Source organism: Furipterus horrens, unplaced genomic scaffold, assembly GCF_987537825.1.
Source record: "Furipterus horrens unplaced genomic scaffold, mFurHor1.1.pri manual_scaffold_17, whole genome shotgun sequence".
NCBI lineage: Eukaryota > Metazoa > Chordata > Mammalia > Chiroptera > Furipteridae > Furipterus > Furipterus horrens.
This window is the reverse complement of record NW_028327187.1, coordinates 106,204,980-106,222,644: the sequence shown is the minus strand read 5'-3', so window position 1 is coordinate 106,222,644 and position 17,665 is coordinate 106,204,980. Positions and strand designations below refer to the sequence as shown.

The window sequence follows — 17,665 nt, the reverse complement described above, 5'->3', positions numbered from 1 at the left end:
CATATATGGTTTCATAAATCATAGAATATCTGGTTTGCATATGGTCTTAAAGATCAGCTAGTCCAATCATTCACCCAGTGCTTGAATCCCTTCTAAAATATCTCTATTAGTTTCTATGTTATCCTTGAACTGCTTCAGGAAATGAGATTTTTTTGAAGCAGCCATTTGAAATAGGAGGTACTAATATATATATACCTATATATATATATAAATTTTACTCCAAACATAATTACTACGCCTTATTTTAAACTCAGTATGGCATACATTACTGGGAAAAAGAGGAGAAACAATCCTTCTCTGGTTTTCTTACAAACATTCCTTTTACAAATAAATGGACAGGCCCTGGAGGGCTCAGAGCTTTCCTTTGACCCAGAAAATTAAATAATTAAATAATAGCAAAGACCCTAGTTTCTAGGACACATACAAAGATCTAAAACAATACCACAAATGAAGCATCATTTCACCTTTTAAATTTATTTTGACCACTTTTGTTTCATCCAAGCAAGTCAAGTTAAATAGGTACAGAGCTTCTTGCCAAGATTAAGTTCTAAACAAGAGGATACTATTTAAGAATGACACACTGGAAAACTCACACCTTCCTTGTATAGGGAAACAAAATAACCACCAGAGAATCACACTCAAGGATTAAGAGTTAAACTTCTGTAATATCATATGTCAACTATAAATGAAAAGTAAATTTTAAAAATAATGTAAAAAAGAGGTTTTTTAAAAAGTTAACAGGAATATTGTAAGTTTCTTGTGTCAAAGAAAGTTTCAGGGAGAAGTGATTTTAGGAATTGCATTACTCCAGCCATAAAATTTATTTGGTAAATCTTGAAGAATAAAATGCCTTCCTACACTTGAGAGGCATGGCTTAGGGGCTTAAAGTCCTCTTAGTTTTTAAGATCCCCTGGCACAAGACCCCAACACAGATTCTTTATAATGTAAAGCCTTAGTGAAGAGGTGATTGGTCTGTAACAAAATACCGCACAGGCTTTTGGCAGATAGTGGAGATCTCAGATGCTGAAAGACACAGACAAGGGAAGAGGGAGCTGAACTAAAGATAAACTTCTCTCCCTGCTCAACTTTCCCAGGGCTAGCTCTTGCAATGTACATTACCTTATTTATTCTTCCCTTTGGTTTATTTTGAAAGTCTTCTTAAAGACTTACCTAAGGCCAGAGCAAAGGCTGTCAAGCACTTTTGTTAAACCAACTGTATGGAACTAAGAGCCTTTTCATGAATAAATTATCAGCATTTAAATCTAGGAAGATATTTAGCAAAATCTTATCCAACCATTAATAGTTTTAAGGATAAGAGCTCTTTATTATTTAGCATTATGATGGACACATATTAGGTGCTTTATATAAGTACTTTACTAACATGGTGAGTTATTTATCCAGCTACTTCCCAGTTTGGTGAATTAAGTAAGAGTCATTTAGATGGAATCAATTTCCTCTATAGTTTCACTTTATAAATTGGCAAAAGACTCTAAGATAAAGAACAGGCTTCAAAATGACTGCATTAAAAGAAACAAGCTTTTTATTTTATACTTGTCATAAATATTGTAAATAAATTATTCATCTAAAAGCTCAAAGACTTATGTTATTTAGGTTCTTAGGATAATCAAAAGTAAAGTGGCTTCAATTACTAAAATTGGGGATCCAGAGAGAATAAACCAGAAAAAAGACTCACTTAATGATAAAGTGCTTAAATATCATAATGAAAATATGAAGGCTTTTCTAGGTTATAAAACCCTAAGTGAATTCAAACTTGTAAGCACAAAAAAATAAGTGAAGTATCAAAGTAATCTTATATTAGACTGACCAGAAAGGAAAGCATGAATAAACCATTAAAATGAGTTGGTTTTTGTATTTATCATTGTCTTATTTTGGGGTTCTCCAAAATCAGAGTCTGAAACAAAGACCACTTTGTCTCTGAAGGTTAAGTGCTCCTGTTGGCCTCTGCCATTCCAAAATTCCCCACTTTTCCCCACTAGTATTAGGAAGCCCAATTTCAGGGCAATATCTCTTTCTGAGAACCCTCGACTTCAGAGGATACCAGTAAGCCTCTCAAAGATGTCATTGCTCAGTGCCAGGACACTTCTTATTGCCATAGTGAAGGGACTATCCTATAGCCCTTCTGGGGAACAAGGTCAAGTGGTGGGTTCACTGGTCTGATGAAAGAAATGCATTCTAACATTGCACCTCCCTAAGTCTTCTGTTTCCTTTCTTACTATCATGCCCAGGTCTTCTTGCATTACTATCTCATTTACTGTAGACTGAACATTTAAAATCCTAAATCATCTTATAAGATGATGCAAGAATATTTCAATCAGAATGGAGGTATTTAATAAAATCTCACAGTGCTTGTCCCAAGCTAGGGGTTAATATCCAGGAGAAATGATGAATTCAGTGCAGCAATTAATCATGATGATAAGTAAAAAATTACAGTGGCATTCCTGTAGCCAACTCATGGGAGAATGGAGAAAGTCGCTTTGGCAGCTATCTGCCCTACTAATGATAAAAACTACTACAGAAGTCAAATAAAAACGCATCCTACAGTCTTGTGTTGAAACTGCTTCCCAGCTCTCCATATATATAGACTGGACCAGGCCAAAGCACAATAAAAGATAAGGCATTGATGTCTCGATGTCTCTATGTCTCTCAAAGGAATATTAAAAGGGAATTATCAGTGAGTCTGATATGAGGGTCTTTTGTCCACAATAGGTTAAATGGTATTTTTAGTCCTTCCCTAGGTATATATGATTAATTTAAGAATCTTAAGCATCTGTTACAATATTGAGGGGGAGAAGTAAATTTATACAAAGTCATAAATTAATACATTTTCAAATGCATTTTTTATTAGCATTCAACTGATAGTAATCATGTGAGCAGCAAGTTCATGCAAGGATTCACCAGCCATTCTGGAAGAGGTGGGTTATGGGGATGGGGAAAGAATTCTCTTAACCAAAGAATACCTTATTAAACTGCTCCAATCTTGACTGCTTTAGCTTGCTTATAGTAATCACACCAGAAATGTATGGAGCACTTACCATGCGCTAAGACATGTATTCAACACAGCATTCATTCGATAATCACAACAACCCTGAGAAATAGGTACTTTTATTTATTCCCATTTTACCGACGAGGAAGCAATGGCTTAAGAGTAGTTAAGTACGGCTCTATTTTTCGTGGCGCCTCGGAGGCATTCGGGTGCCTCAGGAGGAAGCTGAATATCTCTTTCCCAGCCACTGGCTGCCAGAAACTCATTGAAGTGGACGATGAACGCAAACTTCGTACCTTGTATGAGAAGCGTATGGCCACAGAAGTTGCCGCTGATGCTCTGGGTGAAGAATGGAAGGGTTATGTGGTTCGAATCAGTGGTGGGAATGACAAACAAGGTTTCCCCATGAAGCAGGGGGTCTTGACCCACGGCCGCGTCCACCTGCTGCTGAGCAAGGGCCATTCCTGTTACAGACCGAGGAGGACTGGAGAGCAAAAGTGCAAATCTGTTCGGGGCTGCATTGTGGACGCCAACCTCAGCGTTCTCAACTTGGTCATTGTGAAAAAAGGGGAGAAAGATATTCCTGGTCTCACTGATATTACTCTACCTCGGCGCCTGGGGCCCAAAAGAGCTATAGCAGGATCCGAAAGCTTTTCAACGTCTCTAAAGAAGATGATGTTCGCTAATGGGTTGTGAGAAAGCCCCTCAACAAAGAAGCTAAGAAACCTAGGACTAAAGCACCTAAGTAAGATTCAGCGACTCGTTACTCCACGTGTCCTGCAACACAAACGTCGGCGCATTGCTCTGAAGAAACAACGTACTAAGAAAAATAAGGAAGAGGCTGCAGAATATGCTAAACTTTTGGCTAAGAGGATGAAGGAGGCCAAAGAAAAACGCTAGGAACAGATTGCCAAGAGACGCAGGCTGTCCTCTCTGAGAGCTTCTACTTCTAAGTCTGAGTCCAGTGAAAAATGAGGTTTTCTAAGAGTAACAAATAAATAAGAACTAACATAAAAAAAAAGAGTAGTTAAGTACATGCCCAATTTATAGGGCCAGTCAGAGAGTAGCAGAGTTGGGACTGAAGCAGAGATTTGTCCCCAGAACCCAAACACTTAACCACTTATGTGATTACTTATGTGAATACTGCCGCAGAAACCTCTCTGAAAGCAATCTTCCAGGGAGTTCCATTCCTGCTCCTCAAATAGTGCTGATCATATACTAGCTGTTCTATTCTACAGCAGGAGCTTCTGTACTGTCTCAAAGAATAAGGTATGGCTTATAGTTTTATACATGGAAGGCATCTTCTTACCTAGTTTCTAAGATATCATCTATTCCTTTTCTTTCTCTCTTTCCCCCCTTTTCCTTGAACATGAAAACCCAATTTTAGATAAAAAAAGGGCCCTAGAGGCTATTTTATCTGGTCTTATTATTATTTTTAAATGGTAAAACCAGTTCCCAAAGAGCTTAAATAATTTATAGTTGGTTGGTAGGGACCCCTGATGTCTGGAATCCTCACCTACTTATTTTTATGTCCTATTATGTCACAGTATCTTCTATCTCTGCCCCATTTTTTCCCAGACACCTGGTGCAGGAAAGGTATCATGAAAATTATCTCTCAGTCTCAGTAAAGGGGGGTTTATCACTGGTATTTAGACTGCTTTCATGTTATAATAGAAACAATAAAAGAGGCTTTACTGAGCTTCTCTACTGCAACCACATGCTAACTGAGATATTGGACACAAACAGTCCTGAAAACCAATCTCAATCTTCTATTTGAACTAAAAGGAAGAAAGCAAACACATGAACGTGTCAGACTGGGGATTTAACCTGGAGAAGAAATAAAAATCCAGACGAATAGAAAAACAAGAATGAACATAGGAAACATAAAGGAAAATACCAGCTGTGTGAATTAGATTAACATTGAGCCCTCCCGCTCATTTTTAGATTTCACATCTCTGATTCATCAGCTGGTTTTCCTGTCTCCCTCCAGCCCCTCTTTCTGGCATCAATTGGAAAAATAATCTATAAACTGATTACTAATTGACACAATATCAACTAAAAAGGGCAGTTATTCAAACATACATGCACGTACATAAACTTATATCTCTACACTATATATGAAGTCATGTTAACAATGATTTAAACACAGTAGAGGCATATTATTGAATTACATAAATTTTCTTTGTATTTCTCATGGCACTACTGGCATTTTGAGTGATACAATTATTCCTTAGATAAGACTATCCCACACATTGCATGATTCTTAACACCTCTGCCTCTACCACCTAATCCCAGTAGTTGCACTTAGTCATTGTGTCAACCAGAAAACACCCTTAGGCATTTCAAAATCACCCCCTGGGGTAGGGAGAAACCTCTCCAGTTGAGGAACACTGGGACTGAGAACAATACTCCAGCTCCAACTCAGAGAAATTATCAATATTATAGGTTCACATATTTTACTCAAGACTTATTTATTGTCTGTCATGTGCAAGGATTTGTGCTCATTGATGAGAAGTATATTCTTGAATCCAAACAGATTAATATTTTGCTGTAAGGAGCCTGTAGGATGGTATGAGAAACAGATATGTATTAAATCTTTACACATGTATACACACATACATACATACATATGTAAATTCAGAAGTTTGATAATAGCAACAAAGAGACATATGATGTTGCAAGAGTCTCTATCAGGAAGATTTGCTTGGATTAATTATGGTAGTCTCCCCAAGGAAGCTTCAACTTGAGTTGAGATCCAAAGCAAAAGTAGGAGTTTACTTGCTGATGATTAAAAGTAAAACTACTCTCAGTAGAGGAAACAGCATGTACAAAGTTACACTGATGAGAAAGAACGTGGAAGGTCTGGAGCTGAAGTGCCAGGAGTTAGGTCTTACACCCAAACTTTCTTGACTCACAGGAACTTCTCCAGTCCCAAATAAGGGCTTTCATCAGTAAAGTATGGATTATAATACCCCCAGGCTCATGAGTAGGATTAAATGAAATATCCCGAGGAAGAGTTATCTAACCCAATATTTGGCAAATTCCAGGTCTGGAATTCATGCTTTCAACAAAACTAAGATCCTTCCATTGTAAAATAAAGGCAATAGTAACTGCTCTGACATTCCAAGGGTGTCATGAGGGCAAATGGGATGAAAGAGAAATGAAGCACAGGCTATTATTGCCATCAACAAATAAATGTGACATGAATGCCACTCGAAATTTGCCATCCCTTTATTTTTCTGTCAGTGGGCAATGCTCATAAAGGCAAACGGCTCCATGGAACCTCTTCCCCTTTTATTCCTTGGGAAAGTCATGGATGGGGAAAAGAAGGAATGGTAATATGCATTTTTTGTCCTATGATATTGTTACAGAAACGGGGGAGTCCAAAAAACCCCAGAGTTTGTGGCTGGGGGATGGGGAGAAGGAAGCAGCTTTTAGAATGCCTCCACATGCCTGAGGCTGGTGGCTAGTGTCTTTTTTTATGCAAAATGGCTTTAGTGCATCCAAAGCCTCAGGTAGATGGGAGGAGTCTTAAACCAGGGGACGGTATGGAGAAAGCACACAGAGCCTGCGTGAGGTTCTGTGAATGGTCAGAACTGGTTACCGCACCCACTGCATCACAGGACATAGGAATTTAAAAATAAGCGGCAGACATTTTTAGCCAGGCTGACCGTGCGGATTTAACTAACGCTGAGGCTGACTGTGCGGATTTGACTAAGGCTGAGGCTGACTATGTGAATTTAACTGGGACTGACGATGCAGTTTTAAGGAAGGGACATACCTTGCTGCTTTGAAAAGGAACAGACTGACTGTGTGGATTACAAAAGGACTAACTATACAGTTTACAAGGAGGCTGAGAATCCATGAGGTTCTGGATTAAAAGCTGGTGGACCCCATAACACAGACGAGGTTTCCCCAATCAGGATGGAATGATTGGCAGCTACTGGTAAAACTGAACTGTGTTTGGAAAGTAGGGAAACGGTTTCTCTGACTGTTCTAAAACTAGTCTGGTTTGGTAGGGGGGGAGGCAAGGATATGTGTTTATGGGAGTTTTAAAGAACATAAGACTTAACAACAGAAATCCGCAAATAACTAAATCTATATAACTGTTAAATAAACTATTCTTTTTCTTTTCACTAAACTCTGGTATTGAGAATTATAATTTTGGCGGCGGGCAATCGGGCCTGCCCCTAACTAAAGAGCCCGTGGGTTTGTTTTCAATTGGAGCAGCCCAGGGGTTCTGTAACAATATCACCATTATTTTTTTTAAATAACCATTATTTTTAGAAGAGAGTTTATATGCTATAAACATGCACACAATTTTTCTTCTGATATGTTGCAGAAAATACTGTTTAAGGTGAATTTGGAACAGTAATGACCATCCTTTTGTGAAAGGTTGACCGACCATGGCTCTTTCTCAAGTAAATACCGTTTACAGCAATGTGTTTGCAGTGTACACTCATGCTGTGTATGCTCGGCCTCACGTCTCCTCGGCCCACTGGTAAATGAAGCTGCAGCTGTGGTGACCATTCCCAATGCACTGACAACTTTCCACTTCTCATGCCTGTTCTCACTGCTTCTCCACCTAAGGCCCTTCTCTGGAACCAGAAGAGCTTGCTCTGCCTGCTGTTGGGAAGCCTAGTAGTATCTGAGGCTTGACCCCCACCCCCACAGGCACTACCCTCAACCAATGAGTTGGTGTATAAATATTTTATCTAACTTTGTCCTTTGATAGAATAATTCTGAAGCATGGTAGATTTTTCTCCTTCTGTGTCTCATGTTCCCTACTTTCTTCCATGAATACCTTATAATGATCTCCCAAATTAACTACCTGCACCTACTTCATGCCCCGCAATGCACTTTTGGGGAAACACAAATTTAGTCATAGGATTCCTGGAATTGTCCAGTTACTAGTGCATGGTTTTCATTTCTGATGACAAAATACTCTATAAAATAAATTATGGCCCTGTGCTCTGTTAAAAGATGAAATAGCTATCTTTTAATTCCTCTTAAAGAAAATAAGACCAAAATCAAGGATACACATTCCCTAGGAAGGAAAGTATGATCTGTTTAGGATATCAATATTTTTTCTTTGTATTGAATTTATTGGGATGTTAAAATTTATTTTAACAAAATTATACATGTTCCAGGTGCACAATCCCATAACACTTCATTTATACACTGTATGAGGGCATTATGCTCAGTAAAATAATCAGAGAAAGACTAGTACCATATGATTTCACTTATATGTGCAATCTAATGAACAAAACAAACTAACAAAAAAATAGAAACAGACTCATAGATAGAGAGCAGGCTGACAACTGTTGAAGGGGTTGGGGGACTGGGTGGGATGGAAGGATTGAACAAAAAAGGAAAAAGAGAAAACCTCATGGACAGAGACAACAGTGTAGTGATTGCCAGGGTGAGGAGGTAAGGGGAGGTGGAGGAGGGCATAGGGGGAACAAATAGAATATTAATATTTTGATTTTAAACTCTATTAGAACACTAGGCCACACAAATACCCACTAACTTTTTTTTAAGTATATTTATTGATTATGTTGTTATAGTAGTTACCATTTTTTCCCCTTTGCTCCCCTCTGCCCAGTACCTCCTTCCCTCCAGCAATCCCAACCCCCTTAGTTCATGTCATGGGTCATGCATATAAGTTCTTTGGCTTCACCCTTCCCTATATTATTCTTAACTTCCCCCTGTCTATTTTGTACCTACCAATTATACTTCTTAGTCCCTGCACCACTCCCCATTTCTCCCCCTTCCCCCTCCCAGCTGATAACCCACCAAATGATCCCCATACCTACGATTCTATTCCTATTCTGGTTTGCTTAGTTGGATTTTGGTTTTATTTTTTAGATTTAGTTGTTGATAGTTGTGAGTATGTTGTCATTTTAGTGTTCATAATTTTGATCATCTTTTTCTTAAGTAAGTCCCTTTGACATTTCATATAATAATGGCTTGGTGACGATGAACTCCTTTAGCTTCACCTTATCTGGGAAGCACTTCATCTGCCCTTCCATTCCAAATGATAGCTTTGCTGGATAGAGTAATCCTGGTTGTAGGTTGCTTTTCATCACATTGAATACTGCTTTCCAGTCCCTTCCTGCCTACAAAGTGTCCTCTGAGAAATCAGCTGAGAGTCCTATAGGCACCCCCTGTGGGCAACTCTCCGCCTCTCTCTTGCTGCCCCCAGGAGTCTCTCTTTATCTTTCACCTTTGGCATCTCAATCATGATTCATCCTGGTGTGGTCCCCTCTGGTCCAGCTCACCTAGGACCCTCCGTGCTTCCTGGACCCGTATGTCCATCTCCTTTGCAAAATTTGGGAAGTTTTCCTCATTTTTTTCAATTTTTGCTTCCTCATTCTGCACTGGTTGACTGTTTTTTTCTTCCTTATGTTCCAAATTATTGATTTGAACCCCAGTTTCCTTCCCTTCACCATTGGTTTTGCGTGGATTTTCCATCATTTCACTTAGCATAGCCTTCACTTCTCTTATGCGTTTGCCATACTCAAGCATATCTGTCAAGCCTGTGAGCATCTTTATCACCAGTGTTTTGAACTCTGCATCTGTTAGGTTGTCTTCTCCTCATCTGTTAGGTTGGCTACCTCCTCGTCACTTAGTTCTCCCATTGGAACCTTGATCCATTCCCCCTTTGGGGCCATACTTCTCTGTGTCCTCATTATGACAGCCTCCTGTGTTTGTTTGCCTCTGTGTCCCAAGTAGAGCTGTCACTCCTGTTACATTGTAAGGGGCGGAGCCTTAGGTATTCACCAGTACAGGTCGACCTGTTTCACCACGTTATGGTGCCGTATGTTGGGGAGGGGTCTGAGAGGGAACAATGCCGCCTGCCCAGCACTCACCCCTTTTCCAGACACTTCTCCCACCTCTGTATGGGACTGGTGCCTCTATAGCTGTTGCCTCTCTAGCTGTTGCCCTGGCTCTTGTTCCCTGAGTGGATGGGTCTGTGGACATTCTAGGACTGTGGGGGCCCTTTAAACAAGCAGACTCTGCTGAGAGACCAGCAGTTCCTTCCTCCACACCAACCCCCACTGGGTCACACAGTCAGAAGCAATAAGGCTTGATTTTCCCCTGTGCTGGGACTGAGCTCCGAGGTCTGGTGAGGAGCTGGGAATGCGCCCCAGGTGACCCTCCTGAGTTTTTTAAAGGTGTAACTGTGTTTTCTGCCAGCCTGCCACCGCCACCGCTACTGCCGCCACCACATCATGTCCTCTCCACCGTAGCTCCATCCCTCCTACCTGTCTGGATGAGTATTTCTTCTTTATATCTTAGTTTGTTGGACTTCCATGCAGTTTGATTTTCTAGAACTTCTGGTTGTTTCTAGTTTTGAGGTAGTTGTAGTCCTTCTTAGTTGTGGAGGGAGATGCCGCGCATCTGTATAACTATCCACTAACTCTTGAGGGTCATTTATTTTAAAAGCAAAACAGCATAGGAAACATAGTCAATAATATTGTAATAACTATGTATGGTATAAGATGGGTACTGGATTTACTGAAGTGATCACCTCCAAAGTTATGTAAATGTCTAATCACTATGTTGTACACTTGAAACTAATTTAATATTGTATGTCAACTCTAATTGAAAAACTAAAAATTATTTGAAAAATAAATAAAAGCAATGAGTTGAAAAGATTAATTAATTTAATTTAATAGATGACTTTGTGCCTAAATGTCCTTTACCACCTTTTGATTCCTAATTGCCTATATTGAAGGTATTAAGTTTAACTTGCCAAATAAAGTCTAGAAGGATTGACCTACAAATGCTCCTCATACAAACTTCTTGCCTCCAATAGATGATAAACTATACAACTTATGTAATTAACTATTTTAGATACTGAATTAGTAAGGATATTAGACCATAATTTCAGTAAGGAAAAACACTATAGTTGCTTCATTCCCCTTAATACTGCTAGTTCCTAGCACAGTGCCTTGTACTTGTTCAATAAAATGTTCTTGAATTAATGCACACATAAGCAATATCCATTAAGATGACTTTTACTGTGATTATATGTATTAAGATGGGGAAAGACTTGGCATCTAAATGGTTACTGATCTTAGGAGAAAATACTACCATGCGTTTATCATTTATCTTCAGTGTGAAATTATAAAGCCAAAAAGCTACCTAGCCCTTTCCTGGTCCATTTCCATATCTGTATCTGGGGAGTTAGAAGCAGGAGAAAGCTGAAAGGTTGCAAGATATAAAAGTGAGCCCTAAAAGAAATATTTCACCCATAAAATACTTGTCTAAGCTTACTATTTTGTTCTTTGAGTAATGTTGGTGTGGAAGAAGAGTCTCTACTTTAAATTTGCAACAACTATGTAACAACTAATCAAATCATTTTAGATTAACATTTTTTTTAGGAGTTGACTATGTTATACTATTGGTTTATGAGTGATTTACCTTGGAGCATTTTGGGTTTGGTATCCGTCCAGAGGTAGCAGTGAACTAGTAAAGAAAAAAAAAAAAAAAAGAAGAACTTAGCAATCTACATTGATTTGCATAGTTGAATTTCTACAGGACTCAGTATTTTCACAGAATGTAGGAGATCAATCCTGATTCAATCTTGTTAATTTTTGATATCACCCCTCAAAAACATCTCATTCCATAAGCCTTCAAATTTGAAAGTGTTTTCTGCTAATACCTAGGTAGGTAAGATTATGTGTGACAACGAGGCCTTTAGAATTTGTAATTTTGATGTGATGATGTGATGATTATAAAACCTAAAGTATTACCATTATAAAGTTTATCATTATCTAACCTAAAGTATTATCATTATCTGATACCTATGAACCTCAGAGTTTGTTAGAGAAACTATGTAAATGTATGAGATAAAGCAAAGGAGAAATGGGGCTTTGACTTGGCTGGGTGTAGCTACTGATATCAAGCTCCTCCCATAAATGGAATATCTATCTGATGATTTAAGCATTTTACTTGAAATAAATCGATAAAATCTTAGCGATTCTTAAGTTTCAAATTCCGTATTCCTGCCCAGTTCAACCAGACTGGCTACGCTTTAATCTGAGTTCAGGACATCCTGGAAATTCCCAGGTTGGCTCTCTGATTCTCTGCCATTGCTCTGTGCCTAGGGACTGCTGGAGACCTTGTGTTTGCATCTTTAGTATTAACCAACCCACTGTGGCTTAAGTTTGTAGCTCTTCATAAATGTATGTTTTGCCTGAAATTGGAAAGCAGCTTTTCTCCACCCCACCCCCATGTTCTCCTTTCCCTTCACTACCTTCTCTGCTTGTCCAGACCTACTTTTGAGAGCTCTACCTGCTGACAAGCCTCTTCAAACAGTCTGTTGGCCTCTCTGGATCTTCAGCTACTGAAGCCACTTTGCCTCCCTGCTCAGGAGCATCGTTTGTGATTCCTTAAGGCCCCAGTCAGGTGCTTAGCATTTACAGAACGGGAGCAGCAATTTAGCCTTTACCTATTAACTTGCCATAATAGATTGCTTTATCAAGAGCATCTTGAACACTCAGAACCATAAGATGCAGCCCAAGTCCATTTCAAGGGATGCTGAAGGCATAAAAAAAATTGCCTTGTTGGAGATAAAAATCTTTACCTTTACTCTGTACTCAATAAGGTAAAACATCTTGTTTTTTGCTTGATTTATCTCATATGCTTATTTAAAACAAATGTGATAATAATAGGTATCAGCATTGGCAACAGTTTGGGTTTCTCTCAAGTGGTTTTAAGAAGGATCACAGACACGGACAACGGGGAGGGATATGACTGTGGGAGAGGGGTGGGCTGGGTAGGGGGGAGCAATGGGGGAAAATGGGACAACTGGAATTTAAAAACCAAAAAAAAAAAAAAAAGGATGACAGAAAAAGGACAAATACTAAATTTACATATTAGTACATAACTATGTATGTTTTGCATATAATTGTATTTCTATAGGACTCAGTATTTCCCCATTATGGAGGAAATCAGCCCTGACTCAATCTGAGGATACCTGTATATTATTTGAAATTTTTGAAGTTTGTGAGGCTGATGGAATGAGATCTTTATTTGGGTGGGGAGGGACAGGGTATTGCCAATAATCAATGAAAGAGACTGTCAAGAGTATTGCTAAACATTGCAAATGTGAATGGCTTCCCTTTGCTTCATGATCTTTTGCTGAGTGAACACTTAACAAATTCACTTATATTTTTAATATAAAAAGCCATTTTCTTCATCCATATATTCATAAAAGGAAAAATACTCTTAACTATTAATAATTATGTAAAAAGCACTGAACTAGACACCAGAAAAACCTGTTTAGGTTCTGTCTCAAACTATTTTTGATCTTTGTTTAAGTCACTTACTGGGCCTCATTATCCATTTGAAAGAGGCAAAACTGATTAATCCTATGGTGTTTTGCAACTCTACAGTATAACAAAAGAGTAGTTTATAAAAGAAAAGATCCAAAAAAACACTGCTTCTGCTTTATCTTAAGTCAGATTCCCCAGAAGCAGAGTCTAAGATGAGGATTCTTTATCAAGTAATTTCCTGAGGGAGGGTTCTCAGGAGACTCCTGGTAGGAGGTGAGGGAAACAACACAGAGGGAAGAGCTAAGCAAAGATACAGTTTCCGGAGAAGCCCAGCCTCAGACTGCTCCTACTGGGCTCTGCAGCAGGAACTGGACCACGGAGACTTTCCCTGCTGGAAGCAAGGAGCTTGAGCTTTTAATATCTCCATATTAGTAAGACATTGGCCAAAAACCACTTTGAGAAATGCAGGCATAACTTCCTAGGCTTTTCTGGGTGGCGCAAACCTCTTGAGAAGGGATGTGAGCTATAACAGCCAGAACAACAGCAGCTAGGAGTTGGCTGGACTGGCCTGGTAAAGGGACTCTAAGTGGGGCCCCAAGAGCATCTGTTAAATACTATTTCTTTATTTAATGCAACTGTTCTATTAAAATGACATTACTAGGTTATATTATAAAACATTCACAACATCTATCCCATTGGACTTTCACAATGTTTCACATAACAAGCATTTGAAAAATACACATAAAATGGTTGGTTATTATGTTTTACAAAATGGAAAAGCCCATATAGCTGGAAATTTACTTTAGTTAGTATTTCATTGAGATAGTATAGTGCATAAAATGGTTATCTGATGAAAAACTAGAAAATGGAACTCCATGATTAAGGCTTCTTGGACAAATTATCTAAAGGAGTTCTTTATTCTTTAATGGAGAATAAAGATTTAACATTAAAAATGGCTTATACATGTGAGTAATATTGAAATTAAAGTGCCCTTGAATTTCATTTTACTTCTATCAAATGACCTTGTTCCAGGAATTCATATTACATTTAGATCTGACTGAGTACTGACTAGATAAGGATAGCTTATTAAAACTTTAACATAAAACAGAGCATATGTAAGGCTGATAATATGTTTTTGTTTTAAAAATAAAACTGCTCTCAGTGGTAGAGACACAGGTTTCTTTCCACCTGCAAATAGACGACTATTTAAAATATGATGTAAGGATTTAATTCATTTAACATTCACATAACTTATTTAAAAAGCACAAATAACATTTTAAACTGGTATCAGTAACATGCTCCTTATAATGAAGCAAGACTAAAGCACATGTTTTTAAAAAGGAAACCTGTAGCAGAGTTTACAAGAGAATAGTGCACTTGAGGAAAGCTAAGCACAGGGGGAAATGGATGTAGTACCAAGACAAATGTGGTTAATTTCACCATCTTGTCTTAGAGAGTCTTAAAGGATGCTTTGGGGTAATGGTCCTTAATCTTTTTCAGGTCACGGGCCCCTTTGAGAATTTGATGAAAGTTATGGACTTTCTTCCCAGCCAGGAAAATGCATATGCACACAAATATTGCTGTCAGTTTAGGGTAATTATAAACATTGAATCCCTCCACGAACCACTACTGTAAAAAGAAATGGATGTATGTTTGAGACTATGAAGAGGAAATGACATTAATAGGCCAGAAGGAAATTTCTGTTCTGATTATATATTTCTTTTTTCTTTCACTTAGAGAAAGTACATGTCAGGTTTAATGGTGTTAACAAAGCTTAAGTGAATAAGAAATAGTTAAATATATAACATAATATTCACAAAGATTTTTGGTGAGAAAAAATTATAATTGCAGTTGGAATTTCATTAGGAGGAAAAAGAAGATATTTCATAACTGAGTAGGCTGAGATTGGATTTCTGAACCAATAAGAACTACCCATTCTGTTGTCTGTGTCTGTGAGTTTTTGTTTGTCTTGTTTGTTCATTTATTGCTTTCACTTTTATACAGTATGGTGGTCACCAGAGGGAAGGGGATGAGGAGTAGTGAAGGATAGAAGGGGTCAAGTGTATGATGATGGAAGGAGATCTGACTTCAGGTATTGGGCACACAATGCAATATACAGATGGTGTGTCATAGAAATGCATACTTGAAACCTATATAATCTTATTAATCAATGTTACCCCACCAAATTTAATAAAAATAAATTTAAAAAAGAACTACGTATTAAGACTTTAAATTTTTTTACTTTCCTTTTTAAATTATCAAATCATATTCTGTTCAATTACTTTCTCGACATCATTACAGCCTCTTTGTTAACTCCAATGTCTGACAGAAAGTCCTTTGCAAACCAAATAGCTCTCTACTGTTCCCCCTTTTGAGAAATATTAAGAGAGGTTCCTTTGATTTAGATGGATTCTGACCTTTATGCATTCCAGCTGTATTTTTAACCACTGGTTTTGGGGGATCTCCAAGGTCCATCCGTTGTCTCTTCCTAAAACCTGTCTATTGGTTTGGCTTCACAGAATCTGGCCTACCTGTTTTGTTTTGGGTTTTTTGTTGACCTCAGCTTTCCAGCAAGGTCTTTAAGCAGGTTTCTGGGAAGAGAATAGGTCATCTAAATAGATCCAATTTAATATTTAAAAATCATAACCTACTCTTAAAGCACAGTGTTTACATTTATAGAAAATCTACTTGTCTCTGATTTTCATTTCTGTTTGAATTGCATGTAAGAGGAGCACGTAATCATTGTGAGATTCACTTACATGCTCTGCAGGGCTCACACACTCCATACGCAGGTTAGGAACCAGACTAATTCTTCTTTCCTCCTAAATTATTAAAGAGCTAATGCAGTTTTATTAATGTGAGAACCAACTGAAATAATTCTGGAAAATTAATGTTCCAAATGAATGCAATTTCAGAGCTCAGTGAGTACATTATAGGCTTATTATTCTTACTCTGTATGGGATGCTATAGTCAGAAGTTTTGATTTCTATAGAAGACTAGGAATAATTTCTCTGTCTATTTTGCATGGTCTCCTGATGACCTGGCACTTTTCCTGAAATGAAAAGGTATCACTGTAGCTCAGGATGCCATAAGCTTTTAAAACCTTTTCTGTTAAAATATCAGTTTCTGTCTTTCTCCTCACAAACACACACATACATATACAAGCAAATAAAAATAATATACATAAATGTATTTTATACCATTGTGTAAGGTATGAGGCATATCAATGGTAAAAACACAACAGATAATATCTGCCTTCACTGACCTTATTTTCTAGTGGCTGAAACAAAGAACACATGTAGAGGGACTGCACTAGAATGCAAGACTCTCCCTAAAATTTAATGGTAGGAAAGTGAAGACGTAGCTAGTTCATAATTTTGTAGTAGGAAGAGGAGGGAAGTACCAATTGATGTTTACTATTTTCTTCAATTTAAGTGGGAGGTGAGATCATATGCTTAGAGTAAGAAGAAAGGATCCAAATAAGGAGGTTTAAAGAGAAGAGAAAGGTTAAACTAGTTATTTTGGAGACTAAAAAACTAAAGTTCCTGGGCCATGCAAAAGATCTATTTTGGTTTGAGCTAATGAAATTAAGGCAAAAACAACTTGCCAGGCTTTGTGATTCCTTCTAGAAAAATTGAGTGGCTGGGATGCAGGAATAAAATAGGCAAATGGTTGGCTTAAACAGAGTAGGGACTTTATCAAAAGAAATACAATGGAGTGAGATGGGGCAAGAAAATAGAGGGTATTTTCAGGGGAGTAAGTATAAAAAAGGACCAATGGCATTAGGCTAATCATTAAGGAGAACAATGACAATAGGAATGCTAGATAAAGAACCATTAATAGAAACAATGGGTGGAAGGTAACAATTGTACTAGTGTATAAGAGACTAGAACTTGGAAGGAAAGAAGGCTGTGCTGAGGGAAGTGGTAGTGCAAGTTAGTGCAGTTTCTGAGGACAGGATTCAGGCTGATGTGAAGTGGAGGAACAGGTCGATAGTGCTGGGGCTGTCAAAAATCTCAAGAGTCAGTTTTGGCTGCATGGATTTTGAAATTGCCAGAAATAAGAGCAATTTGAGTGTGGAGAAAGATGATAAATCAGGTGATAAATTCTTCAGAGAATGAAAGGGTGTGACCAAGAAGTCTAAAGAAGTTGCAACAAGATAAATAAGGCCTTATGGTGGGCTGTTCAAAGAAACAAATATTTTTTTAACAAAAGACTAGGAGAAGCATCATGACCTGTAATTGCAAATGGAAAGGGGTGATACTTGTGTGTGCTGAAATACTGGAAGCAGGCAGTACAGCCTTGTTTTAGAGTAATGTAGTGACCCATATCCTCCAAGGACAGCCAAGTTTCAGTGAAGGCAAATAGCTGATCA

The 17,665-nt window shown here is 38.1% G+C and overlaps 1 pseudogene; it reads left to right on the top strand.

Moving 5' to 3' along the window:
• Positions 1–3,040: 3,040 nt before the first annotated feature.
• Positions 3,041–4,004, top strand: LOC149991769 (small ribosomal subunit protein eS6 pseudogene; annotated as a pseudogene).
• The last annotated feature ends 13,661 nt before the right edge of the window (positions 4,005–17,665 follow it).